The sequence below is a fragment of the Mus caroli genome, unplaced genomic scaffold (assembly GCF_978045245.1).
Source record: "Mus caroli unplaced genomic scaffold, Mus_caroli_1 scaffold_9, whole genome shotgun sequence".
NCBI classification, from domain to species: Eukaryota; Metazoa; Chordata; class Mammalia; order Rodentia; family Muridae; genus Mus; species Mus caroli.
The window spans coordinates 24,830,820-24,855,038 of NW_028227264.1; the positions used below are offsets into that span (position 1 = coordinate 24,830,820).

The following is a 24,219-nucleotide window of genomic DNA, read 5'->3' on the forward strand; positions in this document are numbered from 1 at the left end:
CAAAGTTCTGGTTCCCCAATTCTTGGAAAAAACAACAACAACAAATATAACGGCAAGAGTCCCCATTTGTTTCCTGTCACTCTCCTCACATCTTCTTTAAGCATGCAGGAACATTGACGTATTATACTCTTTGCGCTGATATTCTTCTTTGCTTAAGAACAGTTTTGGTGGCAGAAGGAAGACCCACCCTGAATGTGAGCTGCAACATCATATGAGTTGTGATGTGATGGCTGAAAGTTAGGGGGACAATCAGCCATCAGCTTGGCACTCGCACTAATCTCTCACTACTTTCTGTTGGTACACTCGGAGTGAGCAGCTACCTCACACCTCTCCTGGGATAGCATTCTACTATGGTTCCTGCGAAATGAGAGCCAAAATAAATTGTTTTTCTTTCTTAAGTTGCTTCCTGCTATTATTTCATTTCAAATTAAGAAGAGTATCCAATATAAGTTCATAGGTGTATGGTTGTGTGTATTCTACATAAATATATATGCCATGATATAGCTGTGTTTTTATTAAAAATAGAAAACATTTTAAAAAAGGAATAAGATAAGCACTAGTTTAAAGTAGTAATTTGCTGAGTTAAAATTCATTGGTTTTTTTACTCAAAAGAATGACACACTACTTTATAGGAGGAGCAAAGTAATAAAACGTGCTTTTACATTTTTTCTTTTAAAAAATTGTCTGTGGATACAGACATTTGAAAATCTGTTTTGTTTATTCATTTCAATAGTCAGGGTTCATGATTTTGTATATAAATGATACAAAATTATATACCCTAGTATAAGAATTATAGCTACACTGAGCATACTAAAGTATGTTCCCCTTCTTTTTATGCCTAATTATTTTAGGATCCAGTAGAAATTCAACTAATATGTACCTTACTGTTAATTTATAGTAGTTTAAAAATACAATGGCAGTGCATCATTTTAAAATATTTAAAGAAAGGATCAAAGCTTACTGAGATTTTCTGTTTAGAACATTTCAAAATAAGCTATATCATCATACATTTTGTTCAAACTGCAAAAGGTACATTTGTGGTTGACAAGCCAATTTGAGCTATAAGTTCACATGATACAAAATTTTAAAAATAATTTATATGTGTAGGTGTTTTACCTCTGTGTTTGTGCACTAGTTGTATCCCTGGTGCCCATAGAGGTCAGAATATGGTACAGAATTCCCTGCAACTGAAATGGTCATTAGTTGCTCTCTGGATTCTGGGAGTTAGCCCTAGGTTTTCTGGAAGAAAAGCCAAGGCACTTAGTCACTAAATCATCTCTCCCACCCCCAATACTAGAAGCTTTTAAGCCTTTAAATTGGCCTCTTTATGCTAAATACTGTCAATGCTGTTAACTCCCCATTGCCTGACTTCTGAAGACGTAATTGTTTATCCTTGTAACTTGTGTGTGTGTGTGTGTGTGTGTGTGTGTGTGTGTGTGTGTGTTACAAGCAGAGAGGTAGTCACCGGTACTTTCTTAGCCCTCTTACTCTCTGCTCATGTTCACACTGAAATCCATTGTGGAATCCAATACTCTAAAATCAATTATTGATAAATGGGGCCTCATGAAGCTGGAAAGCTTCTGTAAGGCAAAGGACATAGTTAATAGGAGAAATCAGAAACCTACAGATAATTGGGAAAATAAATCTTTACCAACACCACATCTGACAGAGGGCTAATATCCAAAATATATAAATAACTCAAGGCAGGTTCCTCACCAGTAACTTCAGAGAAGTCATCTGGAGAAAATGATCAAAAGCTGATGACTGCAACCATCAGTTACTGGTTTCCTTTGACAAAATAGAATGGTTTACTGATGTCATTGCCCATACCTACAGATAATTTATTTTGTACTTTTGAATAAAGACATTTGTACATTCCCGATGCTGGGGGCAAGAGCCATTATACTAGTGCCCTGCTTTCAACTTCAATCACTGAGGCATCTCTACTGATGTTCTGTTAGCATCAGGACTGTAGCACTGTGTCATCACATGAAAAGTTCAGAAGCAGCCTTCTGTGAAGGGTGGGGATGATTGTGTACAAAGTAGAGAAGTATCCAATTATGTGACAACCTTTGTGCAATAACATTTTGTTTAAAGTTTAAAAAAAAGAACTCAAAAAGCTAACCACCAAAACACAAACAACCCAATCAAAAATGGGGTATAGAACTAAACAGAGAATTCACAACAGAGGAATCTTGAATGGCTGAGAAGCACTTAAAGAAATGTTCAAAGTCCTTAGTCATCAGGGAAATGCAAATCAAAATGATCCTGAGATTCTCCTTCCTACCTGTCAGAATGGCTAAGATCAAAACTCAGGTGGCAGCACATGTGGGTAAGGATGTAGAGAAAGAGGAACACTCCTCCATTGCTGGTGGGATTGCAAGCTGGCACAACCACTCTGAAAATTAATCTGGAGGTTCCTCAGAAAATTGGAACTAGATCTACCTGAAGACCCAGCCTTACCACTCTTGGGAGTATACCCAAAGGGTGCCCCACCAGGCCACAGGAGCTCAGGTTCCACTATGTTCATAGAGGCCTTGTTTGTGATAGCCAGAAGCTGGGAATAATCCAGATGGCTGCATAAAGTATGAATAGATACAGAAAATGTGGCATATTTACACACTGGAATAATACTCAGCTATTTAGAATGAAGACATCCTGACTTTTGCAGGCAAATGGATGGAACTAGAAAATATCCTCCTGAGTGAGGTAACTCAGACTCAAAAGTACATGCATGGTATGTACTCACTAATAAGTGGATATTAGCCAATATATATATATATATATATATATATATATATATATATATATATATATGAGTGAGTATTAGCCAATATATATATTGAGGGCCCAAGTGAGGAAATCTCAATCCCACTTGGGAGGGAGAAGAAAGCAATCATAGGAGGGGGAAGGGAGGGAGTGACCTGGGGGAAGAAGGGAACATGATCAGGTATTTGGTGGGAGAAAAGGACTGAAGCCCTGAGGGCCAGCAGAAAGAATGGAAACAGGCAAGCTCAGGAGGTAGGTGGTGGTAGGGATCCTCCAGAATGTACCATACACCTGGGAGGTGAGAGACTCTCAGGATTCAAAGGGAAGTAACTTAGATGAAATGCCCTACAGTGGGGAGAGGGAACTTTAAGAGCTCACCTCCAGCAGAAAGACAGGGTATGAAGTGAGATATGAGGTTGCCATTCTGTAGTCAAAACCCTGACCCAAAAATGTTCCTGTCTGAAAGAACTGCAGGGACAAAAATGGAGAAGAGCCTGAGAAAAAGGAGGTCCGGCGACAGATCCAAAGTGGGATCCAGCTCAAGGGGAGGCCCCCAGGGCCTGACGCTATCACTGGGGCTATGGAGTGCTCACAAAAGAGGGATCTATCATGACTGTCTTCTGAAAGACCCAACAAGCAGCTAAAAGAATCAGATGCAGATATTTGCACCCAACCAATGGACAGAAGCTGCTGACCCCTGTGGTTGAATTAGGGAAAAGCTGGAAGAAGTTGAAGAGGAGGGTGACCCTGTAGGAAGACTGGCATTCTCAACTAGCCTGTACTCCTGAGATCTCTCAGACAATGGGGCACCAACCAGGTAGTGTACACCAGCTGATATGAGGTCCCCAACACATATACAGTAGAGGGACACAAGGCCTGGGTTTAGTTTAGAGAAGATGCTCCTAGCGCCAAAGAGATTAGAATCCCTAGGGAGCAGAGAAGACTGATGTGGTGAGGGGTGGGGAAGTGGGGACATCCTCATGCAGAAAAGTGGAGGAGATATGGGATGTGGAACAGTCAGAGGATGGACCAGTTGGGAGATAAAATCTGGAGTGTAGAAAAAGATTAAATAAAAAAAATTTAAAATACTACCTATATTATAAATTTGTTTTTTAGTAGCTTACATATATTTTGGCGAGGCTTCATTGGCTTAAAATTCTAGGAGATAAAGTTTATTAATCAGCTTATTTGAAAACAATCAAGTACAATATTTCATATGTTCAAATCAATCAACAAGTGAGACAAATATCAAACATACTCCAATTTGCTATTGTTAACGTTTCTATCAGAACAGCTGGAACATGAGACCTACCACGTGAACAATCTAATGTTGATCACACATTAGTCACTTGCAAAGCATTTATTTAAGTTCGATGTGGTGGTGCTAGACTTACTATCCACCCTCTGAAGAAGAGCTGAGGATTTCTACTTTCTAACTAACCTGGGCTACACCATGAGATGTACCTAAAAAATTATCAGAGACACTTTACCTATCCTCTGTTACTGCTGCTGTTTTATTACCCTAACTGTATGAGCATAGGATCTTTTGTTTTTGCATCTTAAATTATTATTATTTCTTCATATCACAGCCAAGGCAGAGAGCAGGAGTAGATAATGGGAATAGGAGGGGGAATGCTTTCCCCCACTCAGGCACTCAGTGGGAGAGCCACAAGGAGAGAGGGGGGGAGCCACTGTCCCCAGTCTCTGGGACTAAGCCCAGGTTTCTCCAGCCCTGGGATCCCCTCTCACCTGAAATGCTCTTAAGATTTCAGATTAGGAGGACACCTGACTCCCCCCTCCTAATATATTAATTACATCATCAATTTGTAAATAGATACAGGGACTGGTCCTGCCATCACTCCCTGTGAGACCCCTCCCCACAGTTGGGGCTACCTGAGCAGCTGTGCAAATGAGCATGGAGGTTCATTGGGAGAGAAGAGCACCTGAACCTACTCTTTTCCAGGATGGGGAAGGGCTACCAGGCCAAAGGTCTACATAGTGCAAGGCAGAGCCCAGGCCACAATGGGGATCCAGCACCCAGCAAGGAAGGGGTGTGGTGAAGATTCTTCCCTACCCCAGGAAAGTTAATAGTTAAAAATATGAAATTGGATTTCAATAAGACCATCAAAAGAGGCTATGTACAGAATGGGGATGGACTCAGTCCTAAGAGTGCCAGGCAAGGTCTGAGGAAAGGCTCCAAGTTAAAGATTCACATGCAGAAGCATAGAAAAGAATGTCCCTCCTTGTGCCCATCCTGCCCAGCTACAACCTCAAGAATCACACGCACCTGTACACTGGGGACCTATGAGGGCCAAGGAGAACCACCTGCAGCGCCATCTCAAGGGTTAGAACTGCCTAGAGGTGTGCATCCAAGGGTGCCACAAGATGATGAGCCACCTCACTACCCACTGCCCTCAACCACCACCTCATCCATTGCTCTCAACCATCACCTGCTGGCCTTGACCTATCCAATGGACACCTAGACACCTTCCGCCTCTCTCTGGGTCGATTCTGGGAGCAGTCGGTTATCACGGGACCCCCAGTCACTACACAATGGCCCCCTGAAGAGGAGGAGGAGGAGGAGGAGGAGGAGGAGGAGGAGGAGGAGGAGGAGGAGGAGAGAGACACCTATCATAACAGAGGCCAAAGGTGCCATAAAGATTCTCTTAAATGAGGGGTGAATGGTCAGGCTGGAGCAGCATAGCATCTTATGTACAGATATTTGAAAAATTTCACTTATCATTCAGAAATACATTTAATAAACAAAATGAACATACATCTAAATCTAAGCTCTTACAAATGAAAATATTATCTGTATGTATTATCTGTATCTGTATTAGATATATAATATGGAAACAAGCAATACTGCCTGTCTTAAAAATATAATTTCATTGAGGGGAAGAGAGTAGGCAGGAGAGAGATAGGAGCTTTGGACTGGGATAATGAGAGGACAAGATAGAGCTACTAGTGTCTCCTGGTTTCTGTGGAGAATCCTAGCGGATTCGCCACCTGAAGATTCAGATTTAATATGGCTTACAAGATACGGATTCTAGTTGTTGCACCTAACATTGGGTTACCATTATTTCTGAACTAAGTTTGAATGTGGCAGTTCAACTGGGTTTCAGAGAGAAAGGTACAGTGGCAAAGTGTTGGTATGTCAGATGTGCACCACAAAAGGCCTTGGTTGGAGTTTTGAAGCATGGGGCCAGCATGGTAGCAACCCGATAGAGGGAACTTAGTGAGCTGGGTGAAAAGATTTTGGAGCCCTGAGTCAGAGAGGTTCCAAGAGATGAGAACAGGCAGGCCATTGCCAGCCAGCCTGTTCGGTGCCAAGCCTACAATAGCGTGGATTCTTTTATATTATTTCCTGCAACAGGTGGTAAACCAACATGTTAGGCAAGGATCCACTAGAAATTTAAGATTATTAGCCTGAGTTTTATTTTCTAAGTGAGAAGAGGTGACACTGGGATGAGTCACTTGGACTCAAACATGGGAACTTTGAAACAAAAGGGGGCCCCAAGGTCCCCTGATGTGGAAAGAGACAAAATAGCTGCCCTAAGTCAGAGAGTTATAAATGGAAGTTGCCTACAATCTTGGGGCAGATACTGATTTAACTGTGAATTTATAAAACTGGAATTATTGGCTTTTAGGATAGATTCATGTACAGATTTTTGTCCAAATCATGTGGGGAATTTTACCCATGGTCCAGAACTAGGATCGGGAAAATTAGTCACTGACTCCAAGTAGAGAGGGCAGTGATAATTACCTGCTATGAGCAGATATTAATTAACAAATGTCTGTAGCTCCAGTAGAGAGCTCAACAGTTGCTATAACAGGATGGCTGCTCTAGGCAGAGAACTTAACAAGTAAAAACTACCTGCTTCCTATAGGCAGATATTAGTGAAAGTTTGAATTAATTGCTTTAAAGATGGTATAGATATATATTTCTCTAATAGGTCTTACAGGATACTCAAATTCTGTCTAACATGGGCTCCAAGGGAATTCTGGGTTTAAATCCTGATTTGTCCAGCTGCCTGCTTATAAGCAGGAATAAACAGAAGTGTGAATCAATTGTTTTAAAGATAGTATAAAAAGGTCTGCAGGATAGCTAATTCATATTCTCTAACATGGGCTCCATGGGAATTTTGAGTTATTATCCTACATGGCAAAAATAGAAAAAGCCTAAGAATAGGCACATATAGTATTTCAGTTTACTTCATTTGTTTTGGATTGTTTCAATTTTCAAATAGGGTGTGCTTTTGAGTTCTGTGGTTATATTATTCCTCTGAGAGAGAGAGAGGTCAATATAAAGGTTTTCCTGGTTACTGGCTCAAGGATCTGCTGATTTGCCTTTGCAGTTTTACAAAAGGTGATTAGTGTCTATACACCTTCCAGGGTAATATGGATCTGATGAAGGAGACTCCCTGAAGAACTAGATTCCAGAGAATCAAACAAAAAAAACTATCTTGATGATACTAAAATTTTGTTTTGAGATTTGTCTATTACAGAATATACAGCCTTGGGGAATCTCATCATCAGACGTGCTGAACTGACCTGCTTGAACTCCTAATGTCTTGGACTCTCAGGCAGATCCAGTCAGAACACAGACCTCAGAGACTTTGGTGTGGCCTTCTAAAGGCCAAACAACTCACCCATTTTCCCTCCCTCCTCCCACTTCAAGATATCTCAATGCCCATGTTCAGCTTGAAGAAATTATGAAGAGTTGTTGCCCCAGTTCCTTGGATTTGGGGGTCTGGAGGTGGTTATTCTAAGGTTGTCTTTCTGGGAAATTTAGAAATGGTCATAAATGGAACAGGGAGGAAATAGCTAAAATTGATTGTATAGCCATAATCTCATTTGGTAAAATTCTTTATAATTGTTTCTAAGTTGAAGTCATAATTTCCTATTTTGGTACAGAATTTATTTTGATGCAAAAACAAGGTTTTCATTGGTATACATTCCTTCTATTGATATAAAAAATTTAAAAGTACAAGGCTTGGAACCAGTCCTTCTATAAATTCCATTATAAACTGATCTGAGATGTTTAATTCTGTGAATTAAGGACTGGCTCTGAGTTTACTGTTAGGGTGTTTTAAGATATTTTATTAGAAATAGCTGACGGTAACTAACAGACAACAGTCCAGATTACTTTACATAGATACTTGGCTTTCAAAACCATAAGAAATCTACAGAATGTGACACTTAATGTTTTTTATTCACTTGTTGTTGAGACAAATCTGCTCCTAACAGCTTCCCATCCATGGATTCAAAGAAGCAGCTGAGCATTTATTCCCCCAGGCAAGGTAGCACTTTATGGCTAAGTGGCCACTGGGCAGAAATGGCCCATCTCTCCTGTGACCTGTACTGTCCTTGAGTGAACACACGTCACAGGTTAGGATAGCTTAATTCTGCTGAGACAGAATAAGCTAGACCTTAATAATTTCTGTTTTTCAAGGTCTGTCAGAATATCCTAGGCTGAAGACTGATGTTACAATTTCTTGACCTACTGGGGCTGTATAGGTAAGCAGCTGTCTGTACAATTTGTCTCAGTTCTGGAAGCAGTGTTAGGCTTCCCATATTTTCAGATAATGTTGGTCACTCTTGGATTTCTGACAGGGTTGAAAGACTACTTATCGTCTCATAGCTATTTACATTGAGAGAACAGATTTGAGAGGATCAGTTCCAGATGGCAAGCAATCTAATGCCAGGACGTAGGTCAGGTGTAGAATTATGTCTTTTAAGTTAGGACAGATGACAGAGTGCTCTATTTTATTGACAAAAATGATGGCCTGGGTGTCGGGTCTCTCTTGTACTTTATAAATTACAAAATGGTAATAGTTGTGCTCAATTTGCATCTGAGATAAAAAGAGTGTCTTTTAAGTGGACAGAAAGGGGAAAGTTGTGGATGGCCCTGGTACTGTCTATATTTTGATGTTAACTCTGCTTTCCTAGGAGGGGCTATCTGAACCAAGGAATGAGTCACATACTCAGGTGGCTTCTTGTGAACCTTTTCTGAAAGAATAAAGGAACCAATCACTGCGAGTATGTGGGACTTTTGGGTTGTAGGAAGGAAGAGAGGAAGCAGGAGCCAGATAGGGGCTTTTTGGATGGGGATAGCGAGAGGACAAGATGTAGCTGCTACTATATCCTGGGTTAGATGCCGAATCCGCCAGGATTTACCACTAGAGGATTTAGATTTAATACGGTTTACAAGATTAGGATTCTAGTTGCTGCGCCCAGCGATTGAGTTACCATTGTTTCTGAACTAAGTTTGTGTGGTGTTTTCCTTCACAAGGCAGCTCAACTGGGTTCCAGAGAGAAAGGCGCAGAAGCAAAGCGTGAGTTTCCTGTTTGGTCCTTAACTCACTGGCTTAAACATCTCAGATCAGTTTATGATGGATCCCAGGAGAGGGTGTCTGGAATGAGGAATGAGTAACATACTCAGGTGTACTTGTGAACCGTTCCCTAATGAATAAAGGAACCAATCACTGGGCGAGTAGGCAGGACTTCCAGGTTGGACATGGGAAGACAGTAAGCAGGAAAATGATAGGAGCTATTGGAGGGGCTAGCAAGAGGGCAAGATGTAGCTCCTAGTGTCTCCCTGTTTCTATGGCGAATCTGCCAGGATTTGCCACCAGAGGATTTAGATTTAATATGGCTTACAAGATTAGGAGTCTAGTTGTTGTGCCCAGCGAATGAGTTACCATTGTTTCTGAAGTAAAAAAACAAAACAAAACAAAACAAAACAAAACAAAACACAATTTCATCTTGTCTCCAATTATAATATTTTCTATACCTAGATCAGCATAATCCTATTTATTTTACCTCTGACTATATATGGCAATGTTATAATAACCACAGTGTCTTCATTATATCAAGTTTCAGAAAGTGCTGGATAGTATTAGGCATTTAATGAATGTTATTGAAAAATATAAAAAAAATCATTATTTCAATTTAGGTCCTATTACTGTTTTATATTGCAAAGATATTTTTATATTGCAAATATAGGTTTTCACAACCAAATATCTTTCCTGCTTTTCATAAGAGGCTTTATAGTTTTCACAACTACATTGAATGGATACAAAGGTTTTTAAATTAAGATTTAGTCAATGTTACTAGATACAGTAAGGCAGCTATTGTGTGTAAGGACATGAGAGTATTTAAGGTCATGATAAGGTCATCAAAACATTGTTCCTTAGGTTAAGCTGTGTTGAGTTCAGAGAAGAGGCACTGAACTTTTTCACAACAGAGTAAGATAGTTCAGTTCAAATATCATTATATTACTACAAATAATCTTGTTTTTGATATATTAGGAGTTAATTGGGATACCATCTGGAGTAATGTGAATCTGCTCTTAATGTCTTCTGAAATAATGGATTTGGGCACATTATGTGTATTAATCTAGTTCAAATTTCAAGCCTTTAAGCTCTGATTCATTACTCTCATTTTCTGTTCTTGCATTAAAATGACCGAACTCACGATGAAAGGTTGATGTTTCTGTATTTGAAAAAGAATTCAATAAATTCCAGCAAATCACAAAGACTTCACGGGAAGACGAACAGAGTCAACTAACCTGAACTATTGGGGTCTCCCAGAGTCTGAACCTCCAACCAGAGAGTGAACATAGGTTGGATCTATGCCCTGGGACATATGTAACAGATGTGCGGCTTGGTCTTCATGCAGGTTCCCAGCAAATAGAGTGGGGTCAGTCCCTAAATCTGTTGCCTGCCTGCCTGCCTGCAGACCCCATTCCACTAGTTGGGCCACCTTGTCTGGCCTCAGTGGGAGAGGATGTACCTAGTCCTGCAGTGACTTGATGAGTGTGTGTGGTGGGGAGGGGGAGTGGGAGGAGGTATACTTCATTCTTAGAGGAGAAAGGGAGGGAATGCAAGGATAATCTTTATGAAGGGGTACTCGGAGCAGAGGGGGTCTGATACTAGGATATAAAACAAATAAATAAATTAAATTTAAAATAAAATTCTGGAAAATTCAAGTGCTGTGAAGTAAACACTTTTGACTTTTGAATAGATCTAAGAGGATCACACATGGTCACAACTTCACTCTTTTTTCACCTCTTTGCGACAAAGGGAGAAAGGCCCTTCTTTGACTCTACTTGGTTCCTAGGGATCTGCTAGATATAAACTGTATGCCATTGCCCCAAATGTATTGTTCTCAAATGACAATGACAAGCATGTTGGGGGAACTTTCTCATTTGTATCTGAGCTTTAGACTTATTTCAAATCACAGTGGCCGACTATACCCTAGCCTATAAATAGGAAACTGTCCACTCTGAATAAGTCTGAAACACATTACACACTGGGGTTTCCGAGCACCTTTAATTTCTTTCTTTCTTTCTTTTTTATTTTTATTTTCAATAAAAATGCTGAAGAAGCAACAACCAGATCCTCTATTATCATTTCAAAGGAAGGAGCAGTTCTTGTAATATGAACAGAATTAAAGGTTTGGATTTCCTTGCGATTTGATAACAGAGCATGTCCTTGCAAAGAACCATGAGGATGTGCATGGGAGAGAACTCTGCATAGAGCAATGCACTGTCTTGGGTAGCATTGCTGACAGTAGTCGGTTGATACTTGTTGTTCTGAATTAAAGAGAAAGCCAGCTAGGACTCTACTTGCTAACAGTAATTGAAAGACTGTCCAAATCATGTCTGTACTGGTGTATTTATACACTTAATATAATTGTAAAAATTTAGACATGGGCAAACTGTAGGTAACTGTTGTTTGGACTTGCATACAAAAAGAAGTATAGTAGAGGCTAATAATTCTAAAACTGTTTTGTGTTCTAAATGCAGTTCTAATTTACCTAGTATTTTAAGAATAGAATTATATAGATTACTTTCTTTCCCCAAATCTAATTTTCAATGAAAAATCTTAACATAACTTTATGAGTAATATGAGTTCTTGATAACTTTACTACCTAATAATATTCTATATAACCAAAATATTTTCAAGTTCTGGATCAAAAAATCTGTATCATAAATATTAAAATTTTTACTTTACTAGTTTTATTTTATTATTTATTAACATTTACTATGTTAGTAACAAAAAAAACAGTTTTATTTAAGAATGAAAATAGATATCATACAGTTCTTAAGAACTCAATGGTAGCTTGCAACTTCATGATAAATACTTTAGTCACAAAGTAGATTATCTTATACCCACAAGAAAATGTACTTTGTATTTAAACCATTAATTAATTATTTCTGGTAACACAGCATGATTCATTACATATTCTAAAAAAGTAAAATCTACTTATTGTAACAGTAGCTCAAGGCTATTCAGATAACCATGTGTCCCCATCTTTGTTCTGAAGAATATCATTTTAATTACAGAGATTACTTATTATTTCTATAACATACCAGAATATGCTTTTGGCAGCTGAAAGCAATGAAAGGCATGGTTTGCCCTCAAGGATGTTCTTATACCCTCAAACTGACAAGAAAACAAGGAAGACTATTTCATAAAATATAAATGATGGAACTGCTATCTCCACACTGGTATTTACTCTGCAGAAAGTTGCTGCAGGTTATCAGAATGGTAAACCAGATTTTATATTTTTCATTTGTTCCTTGGGTTGGCTATCATTTCAAAAATAAAATTTTCTATCTCATTGGAGGTTTTATCACATTATGAACTGTTTGTCTTTTTGGTTTTTTTTTCAACCATTATTGTTCATATTTACACTGAATCATCATTTTATCCATAACCTCGAGAAGTATAGGTTACAGTTTTACTTTATGAAAAGCAAAAATCATATACTCAGCAAAAAGCTGTTATAATAATGAGAAAATAAGCTACCAACAGGATATATTTACAAAAGACTGTATCTGATTAAAAACTTTTTACAATATTTAATAACCACTTCAATATCAACAGACAGAAATAGGAATTGGAATAGGAGCATGCTCCGGCTACTCCATGCATCAACCTAGCATTGCACTAGCTGCAGGAGTGGTATACACTCTCTGGGAAATAATGCTGGTTAAATAAAGATTTAAAACTTGAAAGAGAAAAAGAAAATGTTTCTCTAGTGTGGCCATTTCTGACTTATTTTCAGTCATACAGACTGAGTGACCAGACCTCCCACTTCCAGAGAGAGAAGCAAAAGCTGGGAATGAAGTTCAGAATGGCAGATTCTTTGACTAATATGAGTGAGTCTCTGCTGTTTGATCCAGCATCATATAAAATTAGACATGGTAGTGTATGTTTATAACCCTGGCATGGAAGCAATATAGTTAGAAGGCTCCCCAACTACATCAAATTTGAAGTCAGCTTGGGTTATTTGAGATTATGTCTCAAAAAAAGAAAGAAAGAAAGAAAGAAAGAAAGAAAGACAGAAAAAGAAAGAAAAAAGAACGAAAGGAAGAAAAGATGAGAGAAAAGAAAAGAAAATGAATATAGTAATTCAAAACTGAAGACTGCTTGTGAAAAATTACACATGCATGAATTAACCACGTGAAAATGTGCTCAGTACCAAGTCATTATAAAATCATAAGTCAAAACAATGGGATATCACTACTCACCTATTATAATAGCATAAGTGCAAAATAATGATAATAGAGTGTCAGTAAAGATTGAAAACAAAAGAGAGTTTCATGTTGGTAAAAATATGAAAGTATAGCTGCTTCCTAAATCTAAACAGATTAAATTGATTTTAGTCAAATTCTTAAATCTGATGGCATAAACTTGAAATTGATGTTTAAAATATATTGCTTGATTTTTACCTATCTTGCTGATAAAGGGACCTACTATATTTTTGCTTTAGTTTTTGTTTTGTTTTTTACATCTTGCATTGGAAAATAGAAAGAGGTCTTAGAGGATCTCAAAAAGTCATAAATTTGTGTGAGCTTGGTCTAGGAAAGTCATTTGTTCAAATTTGACTGACTCTCTTGGCTTTGCACCTTCCACATTCCATTCCAGGTGTTGTCCAAATGTAGAACAGGTAACAGAAAACAAAAACAAACATTAAACCAAAGGAACCTTGACTTAAGAGGAAACAGAATCCTGGTTGATCCCTACTCTCTCCTGGCATGGAATGGATGACATCAGAGAACACAGAGAAGCCACATCACAACTCAAAAATGCAGCAGGGTTTAGAATCCAGTAAGAAGAGGAAAACTCAGTCTTTTTACTCCTGAAACTGCTGTATCTTAAATTCCTCCACAACAAAGAGGAAAAGACTAGTACCCACAGAGTGCTCTACAGGTTCATAAAACTAGAAGGTTAGAAAAGATTTTAGAAGACTATTTAGGCCTTCCTGTTGGTTCTGAACAGATATGAACCTAAATGACCCTAGACATATTTTGTTATATTTAAATATAACAAATATATAACATATATTTGATCTAGTTAGATATGTATGATCTACTTAGATATTTCTTAGAAAATTCTAACCAAGAAGTTTTACTGAAGTTTCAATTTTTTTCATTTAAGATAATTCAACCTATATTTTCCATTCCCTATCTTCTAGGGAAATAGAAATAATGACTATTATCATAGAAATTGTGGAGCCATCTGAAGCAATCTGTGTACTTCTAGGAGTACAGAACCCAGTTGTAAGAGTTGGGAAACTAACAAATGTGTAGAGAGTCAAAAGAAAATGTATTTGTGTCTAGGGGGACCCAGGAGAAGACCAGACTCAGAGCTGTTCAAGGTCATTCCTATTGAGCTAACCAGATCTTCATCAGTCAGGATGAACAGAAGCTAATCAAGCAGGAAAACTGTGGATGAAATGCTGACACGGAGAAACTGAGAAGACAGGAGATATTTATAGACACTTAGAGGTGGATGGCTGGCTTCTTAAGCTCCAAGGGCTTAACAGTATAGAAGGTGCTATGGGTTTTCATTTTACTTTTCCAGTGTTTGACTTCTTAAAGGAGACATAGCTAATCAATTTAAGGTTACTTCAGCCTTTCTCCATCAGCTATGTGAATAGCATTTTAGATCCTAAGAGGTAAAGTTGAAAAGAAATGTCAATGGCTTTTTCTGTAATCTAGGCAGAGGTGAGGTGTCCTGAACACTGGTTATTTCAGGTCTTGAATCATATTAATGACTTTGCTTGACAATTTCCCCATTGCAATGGCTTGGCTTATGTTTCTTCAGCACATCTGAATGTAGACAATAGTCCAGCAGGTAAAAATTTTCTCTTTTCATCTGTGGTTTGATGGTACCTTTACCATAGTTTGTCAAGTTATTATTTCCTGACTCATAGTCAACTGAGTGAATGATTATATCATGTTAGATTCAAGGTTTTAAGTCAGAATGACTTCTAAGTCACTTCATCTATTTGTTTTCACAACATGTGGCTCCAAAACTAGCATTTTCTAAGGGAAAATCAGATGAGAACTAGAGGTATAAATGTAAGCAGAGTGTCTGCCTGTATTACCTCCATATCTACCACCAACCCCACTGGCTATTGTCTCAGTCACTATCCCAGTCTCCCACCTTAAAACCCACCAGGTAAGATGTTATAATTAGGTCCTGTCCTGAAGCCCTGTATGCAGTACTATCTCCATCCTCTGCAATCAGAATTATTTTCACTCCCCAACCCTGCCTTGACCAGTGACCAGTACCCTGTTCTTCTCCTCAGCATTGATTGCCACTCAAACAAATGCCAGTCTCACCCTCCTCTAACCAGTATCCTTCTTCTTTCCAGTGAAACTAGAGCAACACTGATGTCTCCCTCTGAGAGCAAGAACCACTCTTATCTTCTCTATCCAGAGTGACATCTACCTCCCTCTGTGGACAGAGCCACCCCTACCTCCAACTAATCTAGGCTATCCCATCCCTCTACTATCTCCTCATACATGTCTCCTACTTATCAAACTTTGAATGTTCTAATTAAGAGGGTTTTTTTTTTTTTTGCTTTTGTTTGCTTGCTTTTGGGTTTTTGTTATTGTTGTTGTTTTTAAGAGCCTGCTTGTTTAAGAGGCACCTACACACAGGCCAAATGACCTGAACTTGAATTCCAGATTCCATGAAGCTACTCCAGAGGGTTTGCTCTAAGCATTCACTCCATGGCATGGCTGCACTCACACACACACACACACAGACACACACACATGCACACACATGCACAAAGTAATAATTGTTTTGTTTGTAAACTAGGTCTTTTGATGAGAAATTGTAACCTATGAGTTTGTGAGGAATTGAAGCTGTACGAGTAAGGTAAAGGGTTTACCTATGTTTGTCCTGGAACTAGTGGTATCCAGATGGCAGCACCCTGAACAGACTTTCAGAGAGAAAGTTGAAGCCCATGTAGGATCTGAAACTGTTCCTAACCTCCTCAAAACATTCTGTTCCCACCAAGTCCCATTTCTTCCTCATTCCAAAATTAATGGATGTGTGTATTAGACTTCCTATCCTGAAATAAAACAGCTGTTCGCTAAGATTAATTTTTCTCCCTACATCAATGTGTGTGCCTATTCTGTTTATAATGAATCTACAATACATTTAGATTTGCATAATTTTTAGTGGTAGGTAAAAGAGAATTATTTTACAGGTTTTTTTTTTTTTGTACATACTAAACTATTAGATAATAAAGCCAGCCTCTACATAGTAAATTGTCTTAAGCCCTGGAAAGCCTAAACTTGTAGAACCACTAGCAGATAACTATGCATAAGTAGTTTTAGAAGTCATCCTAAAAAAAGTGAAGAGTCCGTTGGGAAGATTGCTAACCTATAGAAATGGTTCATTGACTGAGATGATTTCACACATGTGATGGATGACCTGACTTCAGAGTCATCTAGTCTTATAGAGTATATAAAAGTGGGGCACAGCAGCAGTTCAGCATTCCTATAACAAGATGGGAAGCAGAGAGAAGAAATTCCCTGGAAACTGGCAGGCCAAACAACCTAGCACACACACAGCTGTGAAAAACAAAATGACTGTCTCAAAGAAGGTAGAAGGCTAGGACCAACACTAGAAGGTATCTTCTGACCTATAGATTCAAAATTATCCACACACACACACACACACACACACACACACTTTTCTTTAAAAGGGAGAAAGAAAAGTAGACAGATGGATAGACAGATAGACAGAGACAGACAGGCATGCAGGTAGGCAGACAGAGACAGAGAATTTTGACAAAAGCATAGATTCTATTTGTTCAAGTCTTCTGGGATGCAGGTTAGCAGTGTTGTTGCTTAATGAAGACTCGGTATGACTGATACTCCAGGGATGGAGAGACCCTTCAGAGGTTGCCAGGGCTGTCAATAGAACTCACTTTCAAAAACACATTTGGATTTAAGTATTTTCTCAACCCCCTACTCTGGTCTGTCTCATTTTAGTAAAAATATTCACTGTGTGAGTCAGGAAGATGGAGTTAAACCCTGACCAGCTGTGCTTAAGGAATCAAGCTGTTGTGGGCTTCATTCCCAGCATAGTTAACATGCTTCCCAGCCTATATATCTTTACTGACATGAAGATCAAGAGCTTGGCACAACAGCAATGATTTACTTTCAAACCAGTATCCTAATCATCATCTTCCATATATCTGCCAGACATGAGATACACTGAATTACTATACTTTAAAGTTACAAGATTTCTGATCAAGAAAGTAATTAAGATTAGGTGTTATCCTATGGAAATTTTATCTCTATACTTATTTGATTGGAAGAAAAAGCCAAATAGAGTACTTTAATCTTTAAACAATACTATTGCATCAAAATTTTTAATTATTGGATATCACAACAGCAACAACAACAACAACACATGAGTCATCTTTTTCTGCTGTGAGGCAAGTAGAAAGAAGGCAGTTAAGGACCTAGAGGACCCTCCACAGCCCAGAAACTTTTTTGCCTATCAGTTGTTTACACTCTATTTCTCTAAGGAGGACGTTTTTTAGAAAGACAAAGATGATGAGCCCTTCAAATCCAGCTGCAGATGAAAATCAGAGAGACAAATCAACATCACTTTTTAAACAGGATAAAAATATTCTGATAGTCACTTGATAATCAAAGTACTCTAAAATTAAGTTTACATCAGTGGGCTCTTCCTAACCATTTTCTTTTGTGCTCTATTTTTTCATTTTTCTATCTCCTTTTTCTTCCCTCCTGCCTCCTCCTTTCTCCCTCTCCCTCCTCTCCCTACCTTATTTCTCTCTTTCCCTTGACCCCTCTTTTTTTTTTCCTTGTTTTTGTTTTTCCTGTCTTGGGGAAGGTAACAAAGCTTCAGCAGAATAAAATCACAATCAGAGGTAACAATAATAGCTCCTGGAAGAGCTCTCAGTTATCTTATTCTCAATGTTGATGGATGTTTAATTGACTTAATCCTCCCAATCGCTATATGAATCAAATATTAATATTAATCTATTTTTCACTTGAAGAAAACTGGATACAATGAAACAAATTTACTATACAGTATTCATAAAGCTGCTCTCTGTAAAAAAAAAAAAAAGGCCAACAGAATTCCTTGTTTACTTGTTAAACAATATTGGGACTGAGTAAGTTCTAATCCCTATGTAAATGAATATTTGAGTAAGTGTCGAGATAATTTTATTCCTCAACTAAATTCCATCTAAGCTAGCATATTTATGGATTTAAATCAGGTTCTTCAATGTGTGATTCAAGATCTTTGTCCCATCCTGTTGACAAATGCAAAGGTTTTATAAAATGTGTTCTACACAGTCTTAGAGAGGTCATGCAAGAAGTCCATCAAAACACTTGTTCCTCCCTAAAGCCTATAAGCATCACCCCCACACTCCTGAGCTGCTATTTCTAGTCACTCAATATGTTGTCTCTCCTCAAAGCTTTGAAAAAATAGCAGGTATTTTTCATAATTTCCAGAATTTAGAAGCCATTTTTTTCTAATACTTTAGAGGAAACAAAAGACTATATTCTTTACTTTGAAACTATATTTGAAGTTCTCTTAAGGCCAAAATGTCAGCTATAGTAGCATATGAAAACTATCCAACTTCAATAAATTCCAACAGAATTTTTGACATTTCATTAGGGTTCCAAATCAAAGCATTTACACTTGAGAGATTTTTAAGCTACTGTCTGCTATAAAACTTCTCTATAAATAAAAAGAAGGCTCAAAAAGCTCCCCCTACCCCATGAAAAATAAACTATGACATTTAATAGGTGAAGTTCTTCATTTCAGAGAATTATTTATACATTCATGTATCTTCAGTGAATGAAAGTATTTTTCTTTGGAACTTTTACACAATCAAGAGACCAACAAATATGAAATATTCAAACACTGTAAACAACCAAAAACTTAACAAAAGAAAATCTCCAGTCTAAAAATCTCAGAACACTATTCCAGAGGAAGCCTGTTTCCTAATTGAGGAAGCCAGTACTGTAAATCTTTCACGTGTCAATACATAACGCACAAGAAAGCCCATTTCTTTGGGAATCACTGTAAATATATTCACTGTCATGAAACAATCATCTGTGTCTAGTCATGTGTGCTTTCTGCCTCTGTGGCTGTCATTGCTGTCGATCTGAGGCTGAGAGGTAATGGCCTCATGATTCAAGGGAACTGCTGGACTGTGTGCAGAGGCTTCAGTTTGACCGATGGCTTCATTCATCATCATAATAAGCCATTACCACCGATAGGTCACAACTCATCGAAGAGACAGATAGTCTAATTGGCTCAATTCTGCTAGCTCTCGATGTGCCTCAAGGAGATAAGCACTCTTTTGCAGGTAATTTTCAATCACCCACAAAACTACCTGTTTAGCAATTCATCACATTTCAGATTGGGGTCCTATTGTCCAGCTCTCCTCTTCGATGTGACAAATGTTAGATATGGGTCGCTCAGCAGCCCAGACTAGGTCACAGAGGCAGAGCTTTAGAATGAGTTGCAAAAGAGAGCACCTGTTCTTAAAGCAGTTGCTGTCACTGGAAGTGACAGGAAGACCCAAAAAATAACACTGTAAATTGTGTGCTTCCGAAACGGGCCCTGATGAAAAAGCCAGGATTTACTGAAGGATCTGGAAAGATACAAGTACTGCTGTTTGAATCTCTGAGATAAATTAAGCGTGCTAACCACTTTTTAGCAGATAGGACTGAACCCTTAATAACATATTAAAAGATTACATTTAAGGAACATATTTTACAGCAAAGTGTAGAAAGAGAAATAACAGCTTGTAGCAGACCAAACTATAAATCAGAGTTGTTTTAGTTAACGTGTATCATTTCACAAGTTTGACAATATTTTTTTTCCTGAGAAGTTCAATAGAACAATCTTTGACATAAGTTCATCTCAATGCAAATGCTAGATGTGACTCTCGATAACTAAGCCATCATATAAGGATATATATTCTTTTTACTCCACTTGAAGATGAATGCTTTGCATATATACTTATGGACATACTCTGTGTATTTAAAGATATACTCTGTGTATTTCAGTATTACTCCGTATTATTTCACAGCTATTATGCAATGAAATTCTAATTTATTTATTGCTGTATGCTGTTTGTTTGTATGGCTATAACAACCTTTATGGTGTCAGTCATTGATTGATGGACATTTTAGTGGCTAAGGTGCCTTGGTGACTCTTCATACAGTTATATGGACTTCTAGGCTAAGTGCCTAGAAGGGAATTTTGTAGGAATGTATGCATTTGAAACTTCAGTGACAGTTTCTAAAGTTGGTTTCTTGGATGGCACCAATGTATGCTCCAACACTCAACTGATGAGGATCTATTTCTTCAAGGCCTCACTAATGACCATGCTATCTATTGTCTTACCTTTCTCATGTGGCATAGGGCAAGTGACTGCTCAATATAATCATCAGAATACAAAACAAGTGAACATACTTCCTCATATTTCAGAACCATTTTCTTTCTTCTCCAAGGAACCATTTATTCATATCTGTTGACTGTTTTTTTTTCTATTTGACTATAGGCCTCACTCTTATCTATTTCTATGTTTTCTTTACAGAATTGACAGGTTGCCTATTGTTTTGCCAAATATTATATCAAGAATGGCTGCTATTGGGTTTTAAAAAGAACTAATATTTTATTAGCTGGTTTGTAAGGCTGCCATCACAAATGCCATAGACTGGGCTGTTAAAATAATAGAAAAACATGTGAGAGGCTGGTGCTGCTGAGAAGGACAAGTCTGATCTAGATAGCTCTCCTTGGCCTGAAGACAGCTATTTTCATGTTCAGATGCTATTGTTCCTGTGCCTGTCCCTAAACTTCCTCTCATGTAAGAACCCCAGAAATATTGTGTTAGGGTCCATCTTAATTGTTTCATTTTCATTTGTCTTATTATTATCATCATCATGAGGTATTGAAGCTTACTTCTTGGTTCCAGGAATGATGAGCATAAGATACTCAAATCCTTTTACTGCCAAGTCTTCAGAGAAGAAAAGAACAGTGGTGTGGTTATGACGTCACATAATATTTGTTCTTATGTCTTTGCTCTTTTCTGAGACATTCAAGATAAAGTGCAAAGTGTTCTGCAGGTATTTCAAAGATCTACCATTTCTCTTTGTTACAAAGCTGCTATTTAAGTTACATAATCTTTTGACTTGTTAAAATCAATGTTCAGATTTAAGGACAGCCTCTGTTCCAGTTGTTGGGGAACCCACATGAAGACTGAGCTGCACATCTGGGGACCACACTCCCTCAGAGGAAAAAGGGCTTGTGTGAGGGGTCCACCAGGAGATAGAACAGCAATCGGGATGTAAAAATGAATAAATATATTACTGAGAAAAAATCAATGTTCAGACTGTCCATCTTCATTTGTAATACTAGCACTACCATCAGATATCATGCCAGCAACAAACAGGCATGCAAAGAAGTGCTCTTTAACAAAAACCTTTTCTGATATAAAGATTGCATCTGATGTAAATGATCAGAGCAGACAGCTACAGAAAAATTGCAAAGCAAATTATCTTTTGCTGAAGACCTTCTGTGTACCTAGGACATTTTTCAGAGAGCTTTCTGTAATTCTGAAGCAGTGTTCTAACTCTTATTTTGCAAATCCTGGAAGCCAAGCTTGAGTAGATTGTAGGACTATTGAACATCCATTGTCTAACTCATGTCTGAGTAAGATACATAGAATAAAACATTAACCAGTGTCACCACAAATATTACTGAAATAGGTCTTTTTTTTTTTTACATACTTAGGAGTTTTCAGGGAGTTCTCATGAAAATGAATTAGAAATTGGTCTGCAAGCAACACACACTGTATGTGTGTTGGGAGCCTCATATCAGCTGGTGTATGCTGTCTTTTTTGGTGGTCCACTGTTTGAGAGATCTTAGGTCTGTGTTAATTCATAGATGATGCACCTAACCCTCCAGGGAGTTTAGAGGTCAGGTGGAGTGGGAATGGCAGCATCCACGTGGAGATTGGGGGGGGGGTGTGGGATGTGGAGCAGTTGGAGGGTAGATGGAGAGGTAGGGAATGGAACATGGAATGCAAAAATAAATTAATTAAAAAGAGGGAAATTGGCCTGCAAGCAAGCTGTTGGCAAGGATATTATCTTCTGGGCAGTCTAAGGAAGTCTTCAGGTTCCTCTCTTTGGCTTGTTAATAGCCATTTCCTCTCTGTGACTTCACACCATTTCCTTCTACAGACCACAGCATCTATGTTGTTGACTACAATGCACCAACAAGTAAAACAGAATGTCAAGAAAACCCTCTCCATGACAGGATCAGAAACAGCATAACAAACTGTACTTAAGGTTAACTATTTCCCCAGTGTCAGCTTGGCTTCTGGAAGGCTTATTCTATATAGAACTGATTAGTTTGTCAGAACCATCTTACCATTGGCTCCTCTAGTCCCCTACTAGTCTGCACAAGGAACATAAGTGTAAAACGTTGTTGATTGTAATACAGAAGAAAGATGGGCCCTTTACATGAAGAGATAGAAAGTGTGCTTTTGAAATGAAAGCTGGTGTGTTCTTTTTAGTTTTGAGATAAGGAGTGGTAAAGGGCATGCAGCACTTTTTGGAAATACATTTGCTATGCTGCAGCTCCTGCTTTCTAAGTTCAGAGAGCAGTTTTACACAAGAGCTACCTGAAGTTCTACTTTAAGCTGCTGCCTTTGGTCATTAATTCAATAAACACTGTGTTTGACCTGAGGGCTTAAAAGGTAGCTAGCCAGAGGTCTTGTTTCGACTAGCAGTGCGAGGGAAGAAAAAAAAGAGACTATTTTGTTTGTTTTTTAATATGTATAATCTGTCGTACAGGGCTAAAATTCCATCTGATATGGCTGTGCTCTTGCCTGAAGAACTTTCTCCATCTCCTCTAATGCAGCTCTCTCTGTGATTTATTTCTCTGAAAGAAATCTTTGTCTTTATTTTTCAAAGATATTTTGGTCTGGTAAAAAAAAAATTATACTGAGAATACTTGCTTGCTTGCTTACTTATTTCTGTTGCCTTTCATTTCTCAAAATAAGAGAGAAAACTTTAAAATATCTTTGTATTATATTTTAGTTTGCAAAACCTTAGACTATAACTGCTCTAAGAAAATACCATATATGGAGTTGCTCACAAACAACAGGAATTGACTATTCACAGTTTGGAGAATAGTCTAACATCGAATCATCAGTAGATTCAATGTCTGATGAAGGCTTCTCTGTTATGTATTATGGCTTCTAGTTTTGTGTTTTATTGGATTCCTGAGTATGGAAATTAGTAGGTCTCTGTGTCTATATCTGTTTCTTATGCCTTTTCTTGAGCTCTTTTCCATCTGTTTTGTCTATTCTGATGTGTTTTTGTTCTACCTTACCTTATTATTGTACTATATTAATTATATTATACTGTTATCCATTAGAAACCTGTTATTTTAAAGCAAGAAACAAAAAGGGAGTAGATTCAGATGAGTGAGATAGTGGGGAGAAACTGGGAAAAAAGGGAGTAGATTCAGATGAGTGAGATAGTGGGGAGAAACTGGGAAAAAAGGGAGTAGATTCAGATGAGTGAGATAGTGGGGAGAAACTGGGAAAAAAGGGAGTAGATTCAGATGAGTGAGATAGTGGGGAGAAACTGGGAAAAAAGGGAGTAGATTCAGATGAGTGAGATAGTGGGGAGAAACTGGGAAAAAAGGGAGTAGATTCAGATGAGTGAGATAGTGGGGAGAAACTGGGAAAAAAGGGAGTAGATTCAGATGAGTGAGATAGTGGGGAGAAACTGGGAGGAGGAGAGGGAAGGGAAACCATAACCAGAGCATATTGTAGGAAAAATGATCTATTTTCACTTCCTAAAGGCCAATCTCTTAGGACTCTCACATGAGGTTTGGCACCAACACCCCAATCTTCCTACAAACTGACAATTTCTTAGTTTCTTCTCCTCTTAGAGTCAAGAAGTACTCTGACAAAAATATCTTTAGGGGAAAAGAGTTTATTTGGTTCACAGGTCAAAGCTACAGTCTATCATGTGTGAGAAGTCATGGTTACCCAAGTTTGAAGCATCCATCATCAGGAATCAAAGAGAGATGGATGTTGTTGCTTGGTTCTCTTTCTGCATCA

The 24,219-nt window shown here is 38.1% G+C and overlaps 1 protein-coding gene across 4 annotated transcripts in view; it reads right to left on the bottom strand.

Moving 5' to 3' along the window:
- The window catches only part of Lama2 (laminin subunit alpha 2), a 621,901-nt gene that overhangs the window by 304,015 nt on the left and 293,667 nt on the right, over window positions 1-24,219 (bottom strand). The window lies entirely within an intron of this gene.